General features: G+C 43.8%; 1 non-coding gene across 1 annotated transcript; it reads left to right on the top strand.

Annotated features, from left to right (window-relative positions):
* The first annotated feature begins 30 nt into the window (after positions 1-30).
* On the top strand, positions 31-112 carry trnas-aga (transfer RNA serine (anticodon AGA)). The gene has a single exon. It is a non-coding gene; the product is annotated as a tRNA-Ser (tRNA).
* The last annotated feature ends 20,471 nt before the right edge of the window (positions 113-20,583 follow it).

Below are 20,583 nucleotides of genomic sequence, written 5' to 3'. Positions count from 1 at the left end.
TGGTCAATGCTCAACCGACCTGAGCTGTCTGTAGTCATGGCCGAGTGGTGAAGGCGATGGATTAGAAATCCATTGGGGTTTCCCCACGTAGGTTCGAATCCTGCTGTCTACGTTATGAATGCTTTCCTGCCGGTAGAATTTTCGCTCAAAGTTCAGAAAAGCTATTTTGTGAACCAGGCCGGTAATTTGATTAGACTTGGGAAACTCGAGTTCTTCATCAGAAATGTTCCATATTTAAAACATTATCTCTGTTTCTCTTTCCAGATACACTGCTCGACACATCGGGTTTCTGCAGCTGTTATTGAAGGTCCTGAGCAGAAGTGCTGCTTTTCATTAGATTCCTTTAATCCCTGTCCACTGTTCTCTGACTCGGGTCAGTGGCAACACTTCCTCCTGCTCGTCAAAGTGCTCATTCCCCACCGCTCCCTCTCCCATCATTAGAAACAACCGCAGGAAATCGCCAGTTAACCATCTTTGTTCCAAAGTGAAACTCATCAGCCTCGGGAATCTCTCCACCAAACGGGACTTCTCATCCCTGGACATGGTGCAAGCCAGAGGATTGTGAAGAGACACTGTGAAAATATTGTCAGTTGGCAGTTGAAAAAATGTTTACGAAGCAAACCATATAATTTAGGCTCCAGCTTTGTAAATCTAGAGAAACTCTTTGGGAAATGGAATCAGAGGAGAATGAAGAAGTGTGAACTGTCGGACCGAGTAGAGGATGGGACATTGACTCTGATGTTCTCGGGACAGGAACTGATGTGAGACATTGAAATCATTCTCGCTCACGTACGTGAGGAATGCAAACTTCATCTGGACTCTGGGACAATGAAAAACTCTGGAACACTCAAGACAATATGCCAATATTTACTGGGATCACTACAGTACGAGTACTATAGATGAGTCATTTTTTGCCCAGTGTGTGCAGGAGGGCTTCCTGACACAGTATGTAGACATGCCTTCAAGGGACGAAGCCACTTTCGATTTAGTACTGGGTAACGAGCCTGGCCAGGTTTTAGATTCGGAAGTAGGTGAGCACTTTGGAGACAGCGATCACAATTCTCTCAGGTTTACTTTCGTGATTGAAAGGGATAGGTGTACTCCACGGAGCAAGAGTTTCAGCTGGTGGAAGGGAAATTACGATGCAATGAGGTAAGATTTAGGAAGCGTAGAATGGGGTAGGAAACTGCAGGGGGTGAGCACATTAAAATGTGGAGTTTATTCAAGGAAAAGCTCCTGTGTGTCCAGGATAAGTATGTACCTGTCAGGCAGGGAGGAAGATATAGAACGCGTGAGCCGTGGTTTACTAAGGAAGTGGAATCCCTGGTCAAGAAGAACAAGAAGTCTTATGTTAGGACAAAATGTGAAAACTCAGTTAGAGCGCTCGAGGGTTCCAACGATGTCAGGAGAGACCTAAAAAGAGAGCTGAGAAGAGCCAGGAGGAGACATGAGAAGTTGTGGGAAGATAGGATCAGGGTTAACCCTAAGGCTTTCCATAGGTATGTCAGGAATAAAAGAATGACGAGAGTTAAATTTGGGGCAATCAAGGATAATAGTGGGAAGTTGTGTGTGGAGTCAGAGGAGATAGGGGAAGCATTAAATAAATATTTTTCGACAGTGTTCGCTATAGAAAATGAAAATGTTGGCGAGGAAGATACAGAGCTACTTGCGTCTAGACGAGAAGAGATTGAGGTTCACAAGAAAGAGATATTAGAAATACTGCAGAGTGTGAAAATAGATAAGTCAGCTGGGCCGGATGGGAGCGATCTGATTTTGTTTAGCAACTGCACTGCAGGAAGGTACAAACAAAGCTGATGCTTACAACGGCTCGTTTTGAGCCGCTAATTTCAGTGAAGTGGTGGCGCCAATAAAAGGTGTCACGCATCTCGTCTAAATCCACATCCTGAGCTCGAAATGACCGGAGGTCTCTCACTGAGTATCTGCAGGGTCTTGTTTGGACGACACCATGACACTTTTTCACTGGAGTGGATCATGAAATCGCGTCGTGACTGTGAATAAAACGATGGAAACTTCCAGCAGAGAAGGACGCAACCCTGAAGCAGGCAGCTTAGGACAAATGTTTCTCCTTTGCCAGTGAAAGGCACTGCTTCACAAATTGGAAACTTCGAAGTGAAGCAGTGTTGGTGATTATCTTCGGTGCTTGTTCACCTTTTTAATTCTGATTCCGTGAAAGTCCATGGCATTACATATCGACATTCTGCCAAGTGCAGGGTTGTGTCTTGGGCCAGTGGCGTAATGGATAACACGTCAGACTTCGGATCAGAAGATTGTAGGTTCGAGTCCGACCTGGCTCAAGGGGGAATGTTTCGCTTTAACCGTGGTCGACGTTGACGCTCCCCTGTAAAGTTCTCTCGGGACATCGCCTCGGTGCTTCTGCATGTAAAGCTTGCAATTGTCCATTTCCAATTCCAGCTCTCCACAACGGACACCTCCGTCAGTTTGGCGGTATCTTCTGGTGTGTCTCCCTCTGTGGGTGAAAATGAGCATGAGTTCCTCAAAAGAGTTACAATTCGTTATACTTCTGTCCCAATATTGTGCCATGTAAGAACATAGGATAACCTCATTGACATTTGACCTGGAAACATTAGAACACACGAGACTTTGGGCCAAAGTTCGAAACTGCAACGAGAATAGATGGCTCTCTGATTAGCCGCAATGCACACGGGCGGAATGGCCTTTTCCCACTTTGTAAATCTTCGAAGACAATTTGAAAAAAATCTGCAACGAAAATGTTCAGACAGGGTGTTTTATTTACACCAAATACGATAGTATCTATCGCCTTGTCTTGTTATTTACTTGTGAGGATTCGGTATTCTCAGCACCGTGGCCCGGATCGTATTCCCGCTCATGGAATGGTTGTATTGTTCAGCAAACATATCGGTGTACCAGTACTTCTGCCGATTTTCCGATGCTGGCAGGTCATTGGTTTTGTCCAAAACATTATGAAGGTTAACATAAAACAAATAGCTGCAGGTGCTGGAAATCTGAGCCAAAAACAAAAATTGTTTGTGCAGCGGAGCATGACTGGCAACAGAAACGTCGACTCTCCTGCTCCTCGGATGCAGCCTGACCTGCTGTGCTTTTCCAGCATCACTCTGATCTAAAGTCAGGTTTCCAGCATCTGCAGTCCTCACTTTTGCCTAGTTCCTTCAGTGTCTCTGGTTCCCAATTCAAGAACTCCATCTCTAGCGGTTTCATGTTTGTACCTCCGTGCTGAGGAGTTGAAGAGTGAAGAAAAGTAACTCACCTCCTCCATCTCTGGGGTAATTAGGGACTGAAAATGAATCGTGTCACATTGAAATATATCTACATGCGAATTAATCTCTGTCTTTTATTGTGAACCATCTCTTTCATTGTAACCATCAGGAAAGATATTTCGTTCGCCAGAAAAAGAAATGAATATGTCGCTAACCTTTGTTTGCTTCAGGTCCGAGAATACTCAGATCAATAGCTCCCTTGCTGACATCTGCTGGTCATGTTCGCAAAGAGATATGGCAAATTGCCAAGTGTGATTTTCCTTCCAATAAATAATTTTGACTCAGTTTGCCTGCAAATATCTTTTCCTACCTTTGTGCTTTTCTTCTTTTACATTGGTGTCTCGCAGCTTACAAATGACAGCAAAGGTATGAAAGGAGATGGAAGCATTTCGCTCATCAAGTCAACGGTAGCTTTCAATGAGATCACGGCTGATTTGGTCAATGCTCAACCCACGTGAGCCGTGTGTCGTCATGGCCGAGTGGTTAAGGCGATGGATTAGAAATCCATTGGGGCTTCCCCACGTAGGTTCGTAATCCTGCTGCCTACGTAATAAATGCTTTCCTACTGGTACAATTTTCGCTCAATGTTCAGAGAAACTATTTTGTGAACCTAGCCGGTAATTTGATTAGACTTGGGAAACTCGAGTTCTTCATCAGAAATGTTCCATATTTAAAACATTATCTCTGTTTCTCTTTCCAGATACACTGCTCGACACATCGGGTTTCTGCAGCTGTTATTGAACGTCCTGAGCAGAAGTGCTGCTTTTCATAAGATTCCTTTAATTCCTGTCCACTGTTCTCTGACTCGGGTCAGTGGCAACACTTCCTCCTGCTCGTCAAAGTGCTCATTCCCCACCGCTCCCTCTCCATCATTAGAAACAACCGCAGGAAATCGCCACTTAACCATTTTTGTTCCAAAGTGAAACTTATCAGCCTCGGGAATCTCTCCACCAAACGGGACTTCTCATCCCTGGACATGGTGCAAGCCAGAGGATTGTGAAGAGATACTGTGAAAATATTGTCAGTTGGCAGTTGAAAAAATGTTTACGAAGCAAACCATATAATTTAGGCTCCAGCTTTGTAAATCTAGAGAAACTCTTTGGGAAATGGAATCAGAGGAGAATGAAGAAGTGTGAACTGTCGGACCGATTCGAGGACGGGACATTGACTCTGATGTTCTCGGGACAGGAACTGATGTGAGACATTGAAATCATTCTCGCTCACGTACGTGAGGAATGCAAACTTCATCTGGACTCTGTGACAATGAAAAACTCTGGAACACTCAAGACAATGATGTTTTTCTGTTCGCCGAGCTGGAAGTTTTTGTTGGAAACGTTTCGTCCCCTGTCTAGGTGGCATCCTCAGTGCTTGGGAGCCTCCTGTGAAGCGCTTCTGTGGTGTTTCCTGCGGCATTTATAGTGGCCTGTCCTTGCCGCTTCCTGTTGTCAGTTTCAGCTCTCCGCTGCAGTGGCTGGTATATTGGGTCCAGGTCGATGTGTTTGTTGATGGAGTTTGTGGATGAATGCCATGCTTCTGGGAATTCCCTGGCTGTTCTTTGTTTGGCTTGCCCTATAATAGTAGTGTTGTCCCACTCGAATTCATGTTGCTTGTCGTCTGTGTGTGTGGCGACGACGCATAGTTGGTCGCTTCGTTTCGTGGCTAGTTGATGTTCCTGGATGCGGATCGTCAGCTGTCTTCCTGTTTGTCCTATATAGTGTTTTGAGCAGTCCTTGCATGGGATTTTGTATACTACATTAGTTTTGCTCATGTTGGGTATCGGGTCCTTAGTTCTGGTAAGCTGTTGTCTGAGTGTGGCTGTTGGTTTGTGTGCTGTTAAGAGTCCGAGTGGTCGCAGTAGTCTGGCTGTCAGTTCGGAGATGTTCTTGATGTGTGGTAGTGTGGCTAGTCCTTTGGGTTGTGGCATGTCCTCATTCCGTTGTCTATCCCTTAGGCATCTGTTGATAAAATTGCGAGGATATCCGTTTTCGGCGAATACCTTGTATAGGTGTTCCTCTTCCTCTTTTTGCAGTTCTGGTGTGCTGCAGTGTGTTGTGCCCCTTTTGAATAGTGTCTTGATGCAACTTCGTTTGTGTATTTTGGGGTGGTTGCTCTCATAATTCACGACTTGGTCTGTGTGTGTGGCTTTCCTGTGTACCTTTGTGGTGAATTCTCCGTTAGGTGTTCTCTGTACCATCACGTCTCGGAATGGGAGTTGGTTGCCCTTTTCTTCCTCTCTGGTGAATCGGATTCCTGTGAGTGTGGAGTTGATGATCCTGTGTGTTTTTTCTATTTCCGTGTTTTTAATGATTACAAAGGTGTCACCCACGTATCTGAACCAGTGTTTGGGTTGAATTTGCGGTCAGACTGCTCTAACCTTTGCATTACTGCTTCTGCTATGAGTCCCGAGATCGGTGAGCCCATGGGTGTTCCGTTGATTTGTTCGTATATCTGGTTGTTGAATGTGAAGTGTGTTGTGAGGCACAAGTCCCAAGATTTAGGAAAATTAGGTAAGATTTAGGAAGCGTAGAATGGGGTAGGAAACTGCAGGGGGTGAGCACATTAAAATGTGGAGCTTATTCAAGGAAAAGCTCCTGTGTGTCCTAGATAAGTATGTACCTGTCAGACAGGGAGGAAGATATAGAACGCGTGAGCCGTGGTTTACGAAGGAAGTGGAATCCCTGGTCAAGAAGAACAAGAAGTCTTATGTTAGGACAAAATGTGAAAACTCAGTTCGAGCGCTCGAGGGTTCCAACGATATCAGGAAAGATCTAAAAAGAGAGCTGAGAAGAGCCAGGAGGAGACATGAGAAGTTGTTGGCAGATAGGATCAGGGTTAACCCTAAGGTTTTCCATAGGTATGTCAGGATTAAAAGAATGACGAGAGTTAAATTTGAGACAATCAAGGATAATAATGGGAAGTTGTGTGTGGAGTCAGAGGAGATTGGGGAAGCGCTAAATAAATATTTTTCGACAGTGTTCGCTATAGAAAATGAAAATGTTGGCGAGGAAGATACTGAGATACTTGCGTCCAGAGTACTAGAGATTGAGGTTCACAAGGATTAGGTGATAGAAATGCTGCAGAGTGTGATAACAGACAAGTCCTCTGGGCTGGATGGGATCTGTCCTAGTATCCTCTGGGAAGCAAGGGAAAAGATTGATGAGCCTTTCGCATCGATCGTCAAATCATCGTTATCTACAGGAATAGTGCCTGTGGAATGGAGCATAGCATACGTTGTTCCCGTGTTCAAAAAGTGTCGTACAGACAACCCTGGTAATTACAGACCAGTGAGTCTCACTGCAGTTGTTGGTAACGTGTTGGAAAAGGTTATTATGGATAGGATTTATGACCATCTGGAAAAGAATAATCTGATCAGGGACAGTCAGCACGGTTTTGTGATGGGTCGGCCTTGCCTAACGAATCTTATTGACGTTTTTGACAAAGTGACCAAACAGGGAGATTACAGTAAACCGATTGATGTGGTGTATATGGGTTTCAGAACGTTGTTCGATAAGGTTCCCCACAATAGGCTATTATACAAAATGCGGTAGAATGGAATTGTGGGAGAGATTGCAGCTTTGATCAGTAATTGGCTTGCCAATAGAAAACAGTGTTGTAGTTAATGGAATATGTTCTTCTTGGTGTCCATGTACTGGCGGCGTACCACAAGGGTCGGTGTTAGGTCCACTGCTGTTACATGAAATCTAACCTTGCCAATCAGTCTCCCATGGGGAACATTGTTGAACGGCTTACTGAAGTCCATATAGATCACATTTACTGCTCTGCCCTCATCAATCTTCTTTGTTACTTCTTCAAAAAACTCAATCAAGTTTGTGAGACATGATTTCCCACGCACAAAGCCATGTTAACTGTCCCGAATCAGTCCTTGTCTTTCCAAATACATGTACATTCTGTTCCTCAGGATTCCCGCCAACAATTGGAGTATTCTTGGCAGATGCAGTTTCATGTCGGGGATGCGAGGTCATATACTTTGTTGGGAAGAATCAAAAGACACGCTACTATTAAAATCGATAGAAACGCAAAAGATGTGCAGTGCAGAGGAGTCTCAGTGTTCTTATACATGAAACGAACATATTTATTCCTTGGTGGCAAAAGAAAGCCTTTTCTGATGCTCACAATTAAAGAGATGGTTTCCAAGAAAATAGGAAAATTAAGTCACCAGTAGAGTAATCAATTGCCAAGATATCCCTCGTAATGTTTTATGGGACATGTGGGATGCTTTTGATTATGGTTCTCCAAACATTTTTACAATGGAACCGAGAGTTTTAGATGGGAAGTTAAGATCACGCATGACTATTGCCATTTTTGACACTCACACACAATATTTTTTCCGTGTACGATTTATTTCGCTTTGTGGTTACTGCAAGTGGGCTTGTAAACTACACATGCTTATGAGTTCATTCCTCACAGTTCCTCAACTCCAGCCAAACAGACTTTACATCCTTATTTCCTGAGTCAAGGTAATCTCGAACCATTGCATAAATGTCATTAAAACTTCGATATTTCACAGGCCTCTGTATGTCATCTTACAATATTAATTGATCCTTTACTGTATTGCAGTTGCGCATAAGAAGAGAAAAATAGCATCAAAAATGGTGGACCTCCGCTTCTCACACCCGTTATTGAAGCGAAAATGCAGATTACTGCCCATAATACGATCGTGGAAGCATGTGCCGAACCCTCAGGAAACACAGAATAAGTGCAGTGCCACAGGGCATGTCAGGGACAGCATGTCAGGGGCTGCAGTAGAATATGGGAACTAAACAGCCTGCGCTGTGTATTCATATTCTGGACAATGTGAGTTGTTCACAGCTTTCCCTGAAAGTGAGTGGACATCGTTATTTCACCGCTGCTGGAAATCCAGATCCTGCACTGAATCTGCTCCCTCGTTTATTGTTCTTGTGGCTAAAAGGTGGGCAATCGCAATGTGAAACTTTGTTATATTTCTCTCATTTCCTTCATTACTGTCCTGGTGAGGGAGGCTGGAGATTGACTCGCTAGATCAGATGGAGGCACCAACGTATTGTTGACCTAATTTAATCGAGAATATAATTGGTAATATTCACTTTGCATGGGACAGGTTTCTGTTTTGTTTTATGTTACTTGAGCACTTTCTGTTACTTGGCAATGCACTAAATCTCCAGAATGTCGGGAAGCTCCGTTTGGAATTGCTTCGGTGCTATTTGTGTGAGCAGTTCTTGACATACACGTCTCGCACTGCCTCACAGACAGAAGTAATGAGTTTGTGTGTCTGATAATGACTCTGCCTTTTGAGTTTGCACCTTGTCCACGTTAAGAGCTGTCAGTTTTTGGATTAACTGGAGAGTTGAGTTGATAACACGATTTGTGAGGTTTTTTTTAGTCAACGAAATTATTTGATGGAGAACTTGGGAATGTATCAAGAATAATGGTCATTGTCTGTAAATGTCTGGAAAACATTCCTCTGTGTCATTTCAAAACATTACGCCTCAAGAAAAAATAAAATTCAAACACGCTGACTTAGTAACAAACAGCATGCGTTTTTGCAAGTGGTCTATTGAAACTGTTGTCAGGTACTGGAGTGTCACAGAATTGCCGAGCACGGAAGCAAACCTTCCTATCCAACTTGCACCTGCTGAACAGATGACCGTAACTAATCTAAACATATTTACCAATATTTGTCCCTTATCTCTCCTGTCTGCATACCCATTCAGATGCCTTTGAAGTGTTGTGAGTGCACCAAACTCTACCACTAAATGTGGCAATTTATTCCACACGCACAAAAATGTCTGTATTAAAAATAAGTGTCACTCACATCCCTTTCAAATTGTACTGCTCTCACATAAAACCTATGCTATCTCGCTTTAAACTCACGTGACTTCTGAAAAAGTGTAGATTGACTATGTCCTCTGCTCGTCTACCTCATGATTTTGTAAACGTTTCTAAGGACATCCCTCAGGCCTGAAGCTCCGGGGAAAACTGTCGAAGAATATTCAGCTTCTCACTAATGTCCACACCGTGCAAACCTTTCAAATCGTTGTAAGTATTTTTTTAATTACGCGAAGGTATTCATAGAGAGTGCCAGGGGAAATTGCCTGAAATGAAGCGATGCTGGAACATTAGTCTTGACAGGTTTGGCGCTTAGTTATCGTCAGGGAGTGTCGCCGAGTGGTTTAATGTAGGTAAAAACAATGAATGCAGATGCTGGAGACAAGATTGAGGATTAGTGGTGCTGAAGAGCGCAGCAGTTCAAGCAGCCTCCGAGGAGCAGTAAAATCGACGTTTCGGGCGAAACCCTATATTCCTGATGAAGGGCTTTCGCCTGGAACGTCGATTTTACTGCTCCTCGGATGCTGCCTGAACTGCTGTGCTCTTCCAGCACCACTAATCCTGAGAGGTTTAATGTGCTGGGTTTAGGGTCCAGTCTCTATTGCGTCGTGGGTTTGAAACCCAACTTTGCAATGGAATAACTGCAGGCAGCTTTTTATGACAGAACTACACAGGTGCTGATATTGCTTTATGGGTGTCTTTGTTACTCCTCGGGTCTCTCACCCTCTCTGCGATAAACACGGGAACATGAGTAACTGATTCTTAAAATAATGAGAACTACTGCTGTCCACAGCCTCTCAAGCACTGTGCGTTTGGATGAGTACACACACAATTTTGCTGCCAGTTGCTGTGTCTCAAATGGTCAGAGCAATTGAATGAAATGTTGGTTGTCCTAGCCCAAAAAGAGCACAGAGCCTCAAATATTTCACATCAAGTATTGGGACCGACCATATACTGACAATACTACCACGAGAACCCATCCATAATTGACCCTGAGTCCACAGTGAGTAAGACGGTAACGTGCAGCAGATGTGACCCCACTCTCTACAAGCCCCTGCTGCCACCAGAAAGGGCCCACTGCAGTTTCAATCAGCGGCTTCCTGCCCAGCCCTGGGACAAAGCTCATGGAAACTCCTTCCTCAGGAATGGCTGTTACCGTGTGAAAGGGTAAAAAATTCTAATTCAAATTGGAAATGGCTTCAGAAGATTGTTCCTGTTTTTAAAACATTTTATAATCAGAAATCCTGTCTCGAATATTAGAAGTGGTAAACTTTGTAGGCAGGTAGAACAAAGCAAGTGTTGATTGTGAGGACTCTGTCTCTTCAGCAGATGGGATTCCCGACACTCTAATCAGCAATGATTTGGTTTCCTGAGGTATTTTCCCGATTGATTTGCAGTCTGCCAGAGTGTCTAGGAATCAGTTCGGTGACCTAAGGATCAGGGTCAAAATATGAACATATTAACAGAGAATCGTAAATCCCGGGGCAAGGCCTAAATGGATTGTCATGGTCTGAAGGAATAAATCTGAGAATTGAAAGACTTGAATAATGTTATTTGCAATGGGGAGGAATGAACGAGATTTTTGAAAATTGCCGTGTCAACTGAATTAAACTCAGTATGAAATCATAAATTAACCAACACCAATCCTGTCCTGGTTCGCTCAGTCGGTAGAGCTTGAGACCTTTAATCTCAATGATGTGGGGTCGAGACCCACGCAGGGCGCTGTTGTTTGCTAATCGGTTTGCCGCTCTCCATTAATGTTGCAAGAGCGAATTCGCTTGCTGAGACAGGTTTTGTTTACACATTGTTTCCTCCGTTTTTGATCATCTTTTGGTTTCTGAGTGAAAACTGTCTCCACTGTACTGCAGGTGCAAGAGACAAGGTTATCAGTTCAGCCGAATATGCTTTAAATGATGTCCCTTCCAAAACGTGAGGTACCATTCCAAACGTGCCCCAACCAAAATGTCCAGAGACGTCGAATGCGAATGGCCACATGACAGTGACAGCTGGATGTCAAATGGTGCTGTAATAGAATTAACTGAATGAGAATGCTCTGATGGAAACCGAATGGAACTCTCCCTGAAATTTTCCCATAAACTCGGTAAATGATGCTGTTGTGTACCCATATGGGTTTACGTCATGAACAGCTTATTGTCAGTAACATGGATGGGGGTGATGCAGGATAGTGAGGTTTCTGTGTGGGTCAGAAGTGATTTGTTCGAACAGGGAATTCAAACGTCCACAGAGCAGACATAGCTGATTGGTCCAGGATCGCACTTCTCCCTTCTGTTTCAGTACCAACAAAAGATATTGCGGGAAAATCTCAGCAGGTCTGGTAGAATCTTGGAATGGAAAACCGAGTTAAGTCTTCAAGACCAGTGACACTTATTTCTCCATGTCCATCTCCGTCTACCTTTTTATTGAATATCTCCTGACTCTCAACTTTATACTCAGTTTGTCTTTTATTACTCCGTCTCCAAACATTCTCACAGTCTCAAAATTTAATAGCAGAACTGTTCCATCTCTCACCTCGCCGAGTTATGAGAGGACTTCGAAATGCACGATCAACCTCTGTTTCTATTTCCTTAGATACTGGATGGCCAGAGACCAGAAGGCATCGGAGGATAGTTAGAGCTTTCAGCCCATCTGGTCGCCCGCCATTCAGTCATAACTCATATCGTTCCCAAACCAATTTTCAGCCTTCTATCTGTGACACTTAGCTCCCCTGAATTTAGGATCCAGTCTTTTTCCCAGAGTGCGAATGAAACGGTCCCAACCGTCTCCACATCAGCTGACAGCTGTTACACCGTATCTGTGTGTGATCGAGCTTAGTTTCAGTCCCACACAGCAAACACGTCCGTTCTGAGGAATGCAATCCCCACTGCATGACAGATCGATCGGGTCTCTGACCCCACGGTTTTTCTGCGAGGCAGTAGTTAGCTCCTTCACCACCCACGGCAAGGACTGATGCTTCAAAATGTGGGGACAAAGAACGATAGGCACAAGAGTTTGTACAGGTTCGGTCGAAAGGGTTATTGTCAACATCAGTGGAGTCCCTGCTTCAGAGTATGGGTTTGAATCCCTCCAAACCCTTCCTACTCATATACCATTTCAAATGCCTCTTAAATGTTGCAATTGGAGGAGCCTCCACCACATCCTCTGGCAACCATGGCAGCACATACACGAATACATTGTCACTGCAAATCCCCTCTAAGGATCTCGCCTTTTTGAGCTGAAACTATCTCGCTGTTCATTCAATGTCGCTATGTCTAATTCTTGGAACTCCCTCCCTATCGACATCATGGCAGTATCACTGTGTTGAGCACTTCCAGGACGAAGTGAAGTAACTTACCATCTCAATCTCTTGAGTAATTATGGTTGGGCAGTGAAGCCTATCCCAAAGAGTGACGTGCATTCTCCAGAATTTCGTTTGAAAAAGCTGCACCCGAAAGTGGTCCGGAACAAGTGTAAAGTTTCGAAGGGAAGGTAGGATAAACTGAAAGTCAATGATGACTGGAATGCATGAGGCAGAAAGTGAGTGAGGAGCTGTTGGTACAAGGATCAATGTCAGTGCTAATGGTTTAGCCCTTACTGCCTATTGTTAACACCGACTCACACACCACTCCTGGTAAATTCACCACAATTACCCTGGTCTCTTGTTATGAGTTTCCCTCTGCGCATATTCACGCGGTAAATCGGCCCAGGGATGATGAACGCATATTGTTTATCCCGTCAGGTTAAAGAGGTGAAGGCATCCGTTTGAAATCAAAGCAAGAAGAGATTGCCTCTTCCTGTACATTTTCAGTGGAGAGTCGCCAGCTGCGAACTTCTTTCCTGCACAAGCGGACGTTGATATAAATTCTCATCGAGCAGCTTTATTGCAGAAAGGTGGTCCGATTAACTGTGATCAAATACTTCATTAAATGCCCTTATTGATTTGAAGAAAAGTGTCTGTGGTTTCGTCAGTTAAAGCATATGGTAATAACCAGGCGTTAATGTTGTCAAATGCTGTCAAATGTTCTGTACATTGAAAGTTAATTGTTTAAACTTCTTGTAAAAGCCGTATTGTTTATCCAACATCGCGAAAGTGACGGTTCAGCATGCTTCTTGTGTTTGAGTTCAGTCCGTTGTTATTTCGTGCTACCAAGCCGTACCGCCTGATGTGGACCCATTAATCTATGTTCTATCCTGCTAATTCAACGCAGCGTTCTTTTTACTCTGTTCGACAAGGATTTGTCTATCTCTTCTACTATTAATCTCCGTCCGTCTTTTCAAGTTTTTTGGGAATAATGAAGAGATGCAGGAGACACTGCAGACTTGCAGGACAATGTTTTAGTAATAACGCATCCAATGGCTCTCATTGTCTGCTGTCACCATTCATTGATTTTAGGCAAACGGCAATGGCATCATAGAAATCCTATAATTGTAGTGAAACTGCTTTTTTTCTGTTCTATTATGAATACTATTTAGAATTGTAAAAGATCATAACGTTTTGTGTGAACAAATGTCACCTGATCTCAGACCTAAGTAACATAGACATTACTTGGAGACTGTGAGCCTAGTTCTACACACTCTGGCCGGGGGGGTGGGGGGGGTGGGCGGAGAAAGCCACGGAACAGGCTCCGATTTTAACACTTTTCCAGGAGTAGAAAAGAAAAATGAGGGATATTGACAGACAGAGAGTGGGAGAATGTAGAAGAGAGTGAGATGGTACAGAGAGACAAAGGGAGACAAACAGAAATTCTCCATTCACCATGGCTGCTCATCGACATAAAGGAGAAGAAAAAGGTCATGAAGGCCAGCCTTTCATCAACTCAGGGCAACAGCAACAGCATTACAGCCGATAAAGGAATTTTGCATTTTTATAGATGACGTCTGTCAGCTCATGAGAGATTCTGGTAAGTATGATGTTTCGGGAAGTGAAATTGACAATTACCCAGGCAATAAAACAATAAAAAGCATAAGTAGCCTGAATCTGTGATACGATACATTAAATCTCTTTGTCTCCACAGATGCTGTCAGGCCTGCAGAGTTTCTCTGTCAATTCCTGTTGTTGATTCAGATTTCCAGGATTCGCACTTCTTTGTTTTATGCGACTGTAACTCCCATAAATCTGCTTTGGATTACAAATATTTGACATACACATGTTAAACTCATCACTTGGCGGCTGATTGGCTGCCGTCCTTGCCGCTCAGTGTACATTTTCATTGCCTTGAGAAATTGAATCATAATTTTTCCTGTGGGCTTCACACGTACGTACAGTGATTGATTTTGGCAATCGGACTGCTTTCAGGAGGTCAGAGATCAGGCCATGTTATGTGATTCGCTTTCCAGTGGAGGTCAAGAAGCCCTTGTTCTTCCACAGGGATCCAAAATTATGTACAACCCCGAATGCATATCTCCAGTCGATGTAAATATTCACTGTTCTTCCTTCGGCCAATTTACATGCCTCAATCAAGGCAATCAGCTGTGCTGCTTGCGGTGACAGATGAGAAGGAAGTGATCCCGCTTTGACTACCTCGTGGGTAGTTGCTACAATATATCAGACACTGGCCTATCTCTTTGCTTCTGAATGCTGACCTATCCACAATAAAACGCCGTATCCAGATTCTAAATTGGTGAATCCTACACGGCTGGTCTCTGGCTTCAAATGTCATTAATTACAGCGACACAGTCATGTGGGTCTCCGTCTCGTTCTGTGTGGAGAAGACAAGCCGCATTAAGGACGTTACATCGCTTTATTGTCATGTTAAGCTTCTCCAATAGCATAGCATTGTATGTGAGCCAACGTGCTGCCGACATGTGTGCTGTGTTTTGCTCAGAAAGCAGTAAGGATACTGCATGTGGGACCAGTCGGTTTAATTCAACAAAACGGACTATGTCCCTGGAAGCTACAACAGCCTTTTCAAATGCAGGCACGACACGGAGGCATTTATGTAATCCTGCCTTTATGGGATCTAAGTTGAGGTGAAAAATCAGCTACTGGCCTCAATTTTTCACACGTAATTCTGCATCAGCACAGATGTCATGCAGGCACGCTTCTCATCCACTGTTTGTACAAAAGGCTTGTTTGGATTTGGAATCCCAGTGTCGGTGCAGTTTGGAGTGCCATTTCAATTAAAAAAGGCACTCTAGGCCTCAGGGGTCACTGCAACGGACTCTAGCTCTGCAAACCTGAACTATGAGCTATGTCATTTTTGGGCACCTAAAGGGTTGCGTAATGCGGGTTAAACATTCTAAGTAGGATCACATGACCAAAAAGGATAGCAATTGTTTCTTCATGTGAGGCTTTGAATTTTGCTGGTTTGCTTGAACTCTGTCTTGACCAATGACCTTTCCTTGTTCAGATATTAAGTGACCTAAGAACTTCAACTGTTGTTCCACAAGTTGTAGTTTTGCGTAACTAAATGGCAGAGCATCGCAGGCCTACCTTTCTCACATTGTTTCTATGTTGATGCTGCGATTAAGCATTCGCTTACATACTGCAGAAGCGCTGACCCCCCGGTTAAAACAAGAGTCTCCAGATTCCTGTGTAGAGCCTCGTTAATTATGGTGGGGACTCACAGTAATCTTGAAAATGTCACGTGAAAGTATACTATTTGCCTTTGAATGGAAAAGTGAACCAGAATTGACTGTCGGCGTGTAACGGTACACAAAACAAGGCATTTGCTAAATCCACAACAGAGAGCCATTTACACACAGTGGAATTTGAGCCAATATAATATAGGGGTTGGGAACATTTGGGGTGTGCGGAACAACAGCGTTATTGATAACCTGCAGGTCATGTACAAACCTCCATTCCCCCGATTCACCTGGAATGTTTGCCTTTTTGAACGAAAAAAATGGGTGTTCTCACCAGTGATTATTCACGGGGGATTATCACTCCAGCCCATAAGAGAGATTCAAAGACTGGGGTAATTCATTGCACAGCCTCGGGTTTTAACGGTTCTTTTGCTTTGCAAGGACGATACTCAGACTTCGGGGTTATTCTTAAGGGTTCTTATGAGCCCCACATCGTGTTTGTCTTTTGCCCTGAAATCAGTTGGGACCCTTCTTAATCTTGGATCCGGGGCATCTACCATAGGTAAACGCCAGACGACACTCCTGGTGGGATTACCTGTACTGCCCTGTCTGCCTGAGTTAGCCGATTTAGTTTCTTCCTATACGTCCTTATAACTGCATTGAAGCAGATACCCACACCGACCCTGAAGATACAATCTTTCGTTTTTTGTGCCTGTCGTACCCATGGTCCCGAATTCTGAAACCTGTCGCTGGATGCCTTCGCCAATGATCCGTGAGGAAAAGGGCCTTCCACATCAAAAAAACAGGGTCTACTTTCCGTCACAGATACTTAAAAAAGTTTAAAGTGACAGCACATCTGTGATCATTCCAACAAAATTCGCACAATAACAACTGATCTGGTTTAACCAATCTCCTGAACCAATCCTTCTCTTATGATTTGTCAGGACCATCGCGGTGTATGTGTGCTGTGCAGTGCAGCATATCTCCAGCAAGAAAATCGGTGTTAATGGGATTAACATGGCTACTTGCTTCCTGGGTGAGTGAATCGCTCAAGGAACCTATCGCTCTCTGACATGCATCACGGGTCGTGATTCGTATTTTCCAGCCTGCACTGTTAAATCTTCTTTTTGTATTACCTGCAAGCCCGTCGGGTACTGCGCAAATCCGACACCAGTCTCACTATGAGATCCCGAGACATCAGATTTAAAGAACAGGATTCCGATAACAGAAATGAGAATTGGAATGTTTCCCCATTACTGGTTTCGCACAATAGAGGTGCGGTAAATCTCTCTCGTGTCACCACTCCTGATGCACCCATTAAGTTCAGGAAGCTTCCGTTCATCTTTATTTGCGTCGACTCTCTGAACTGCCTTGATTTATGAACTGAATATGTTGCCCTTGTATCTTCCAAAAAAGTAAGAGGTGCCCCTTCCACATATAATATAGATGCAAACATTGACTTATATGCATCATCGTTGTACTGAAAATATAGTTCACGCTTCGCAAACTCAGTGCTCAGTATTGGGGTGGGACATGTTTCAGTGCCCATAAGGTTAGTCGTAGAGATGAGCATAAACGAGTATTCGTTGCCAAGCATAAGGCAAAGAGGCTTACCTGTACCTTGTGGGCTGCCCACCGCCACGTTAGCCTTCCTCCATTAGTCACCCTGCTGCCCAGCCTCCAGGGCTGATTGAGGCTGTCTGGGCGTGCACTGCCTCACTCAGTGGTCCATTGCTCTGCAAACAAAGCACCCGCCAGATTTACCTCTGCCAGCCCTTCTTTTCACGCACCACCTCCTTCCAATGGCTGGGCGACCATTTGCATCATTGTAAGCTGAGCTTTATGTGTTTGCTGTTCCATCTTTAATTTCCGTTTTTCCTTCTCTTGGGCCAGAATGCTTTCAGCATGTAGCGCGTGGAGTTCCATCAAATTCAGGTTTCCCGTGTCCCCGGTAATACATTGGCAAGACGCCTCATGTAATGGGTGCCTGATAGCTTTCACATATTCCCTTTAAAGTACAATTCGCTTCTTCTTAACAACACTTCAAGGTCAGTGGCCTGAAACATTCGAGTTCCTTTCCAGATATTGAGTTGTTTTTTTCTAATTCCTTGGCTGTTGATATGGTAGTTTGCTGGCCTTATAAGTCTACTATTAGTTCGGTTTAAATAAACATAGATTCTCTTTCTGTCTGCATCATTTGCCCTCTGCAAAGCCAGGCCCTTACTTTTTTTGTTTCCCTGTGCTTTTATTGGTTTCAAAAGAAATGTTAATTTTCCATTGTATTGGACATCACATTATTTTCACAGGTCGGTGCATAATCGAGGGCCGAAGTGCCTGTACTGCACCGTAACGTTCTATGTTGTAAGATACATTTCCTGCTGATTTCCGATGTCTCTCCTCACTGTGGAAACTTCCAGGCACATATTCCAGTGATCTGTCTGCACTTCATTCAATCCAGAAAACTGTAGTTCCTGCTGAGAAGATCCTGTTGCGATCTCTCGACAATGGAGAGAGGAAAACAGAGTCGGTGACAAAGCTGAGATCACTTACGTTCTGTCCGGAATCAACAAAAATTACCCCGGTCTTCCAGTGTCCTGTCACTTTAACATTGCATTGTGTACCCAAGCCATCACACCAGTCTCTGGTCTGCTGCAGTTCTCCTTCAAGGCACAGCGCAAGCTGGAAGATCGGCAACTCATTTTCCACTGAAAGACCATGCAGATTTCAGGACCCAACATCGAGTTCAATCATTTTGGATCCTGTCCGCCCTCTTCCAAATTTTTCACCCACCCATACATCCCATCAGTTCCGCACACGAATCATTGGACTCGAAGCGTTCACTGTCCTTTCTCATCATAGATGGACAAGAGCTGCTGATTTTGTTCAGACATTTTGGCATTTCTTCAAAGAACATTTCTTTTTCCGTTGTAATCGCAAGACTGCAGGAACCGTCTGGTTGCAGGAGGAGAAGTTCACAGGAGATGAAAATAATGCCAAGGGCTGGACTATTCCCATTGTGAAGGTAGATGAGCTAAGCTGGGGCTGTGTAACTAAGCACAGAGAAGGCTGAGTGAGAAACTGATTAACATGCACATATTATGAAGAGGATAGATATGTATGACAAGGATGAGGCTTTTCGGGAAGGAATAATAACCAGTGACATAGATGAAAAGCAGGAGAAAAGCGGTTTAGAGGAGATTTATGAAGAACGCTTTCACTCATAGAGTGTTGTTAATCTGGAATTTCTTATCTGAACGTGTGGTAATACTAAGTGTTATGAGGACATTTCAGCAGTATATAGCCGAACACTTGAAGATCCAGAGCACACGTGGATAAGGACCAGATACTGGAAAGTGTGACGAGGTCAGACAGACGTGAAATTAGTGTCCCGAACGAAATCCTTCTAAGGCAAACTTTTGTGCTGAAAACTGGGTGAGGCCGCGACTCTGTGGTGCAATGGAAAGCGCGTGGAATTTCTACGCCTTTCTTAATACTGCCATTCAAAAGTTGTGGATGCAAATCACATCAGAGTCGAGTTTTAGGTTTGGAAGGTGTTCAGACCAGACTCGGCTGCTCATTTGCAAAACCTATAACATTCATGCAGAAACCCAACTGTCTCGAAATGCAACATTTTCCTCTCAGCGATGAATAACTTCGATGTCTATTTATGGTAGAGATCGATAAATATGTGTTCGCCACTTAGCAACACGATGATATGGATACGCTGGAAAAATACATATAAGTGCTGTGTGAGCTATAATGGTACAGAATGGCGTGGCCGGGCAGGAGCGGTGTTAAGAATGGCCTACTTCTGCTCCTTTCTGCTTGAGTCTTTTCTGGCCCAGGTTTTTAAACAATCACAATGAGAACAATGTGAATCTACACCAATTAATATTTTCTGTCTCACCTCCACTTCGCTACCCTCCAAGGTAATGAACGTGAATTTCTGACATTTTGAAACTTACTCTGGATTCTTGCGACTTTACTAATGAAACTAAAATTCAATTTGCCCTTGCATAACATGATTAATTTTTCACAATTTATAAAAAACCATGCCACGTGCCCTTGGATGTAGTAATGCAGAGGATTGTTGACGTTGTGTACAGTGTGGGTCATTGTGCCGTATGAACATTCCAAAGGATGCTGGTGAAGTACCAGTGAATCGAATTCTCTGACGAATTGATACCGATAGAAGGAAAATCCCAGTACAGTGGCGACATAACATTGCCTGTGATCAACGCAGGAAGCCACGGTTAACGAACACAGAATTCTATTATGCCTATTTTCATCACATTTAATATGAACCTGATGCTCCATAATCGATGATCCATCATCAGTATAACCTCCTCTGCGCTGTGTTTCATTTCAGATCTTCAGCAAAAAAGGAGGAATTGGTTTGAGGGGCCCAGTGGTAAGATCAGTAGCCATTGGTCATCAGTACACAGCAGCTCCAGTGGTGCAATTCGTCAGTTTGATGTAATTGCACGACAGACTGGAAGTGCGAAAGGTGCCAAAGTTGGACATTCGGTTCTCGCCAGGTCTTGGTTTGACTGATAGTGACCAGAGATGATTGCAACTTCAAACTGAAGAACAGTTCAAACACCGAATATTACACCGCAATAAAGTTCATTTTGGCCCTAACGTTGCACCGACCTGTGATACCAATCTGACTAGTATTTTACCATCATACTCCGCAAGTTTATACAATGACCATTTCATTGCCCTGAAAGTTGTTGAGTCTACGAGTGTTGAAGGCAAGGCATTCAGCACCCTTACTACTCACTGATAAAGGCACCTACCTCGGTATCTATCACCCTCAATTTACATCGATGTGCTCTTATGCCAAAATTACCATTTGAAGAAAAATGCCTTCACTGTCCACCTTATGGCAACCTCTGATCATCTTCTATGTCTCTCTAAATTCAGCCTTCAAACTTCTTGTCGCTATCAAAAACCG

This window comes from Chiloscyllium plagiosum, unplaced genomic scaffold (assembly GCF_037043375.1).
Source record: "Chiloscyllium plagiosum isolate Xiang-an unplaced genomic scaffold, Cpla_swu_hap1 HiC_scaffold_14, whole genome shotgun sequence".
NCBI lineage: Eukaryota > Metazoa > Chordata > Chondrichthyes > Orectolobiformes > Hemiscylliidae > Chiloscyllium > Chiloscyllium plagiosum.
The sequence above is the reverse complement of the archived record's forward strand: the minus strand, read 5'-3'. Positions and strand labels throughout refer to the sequence as shown.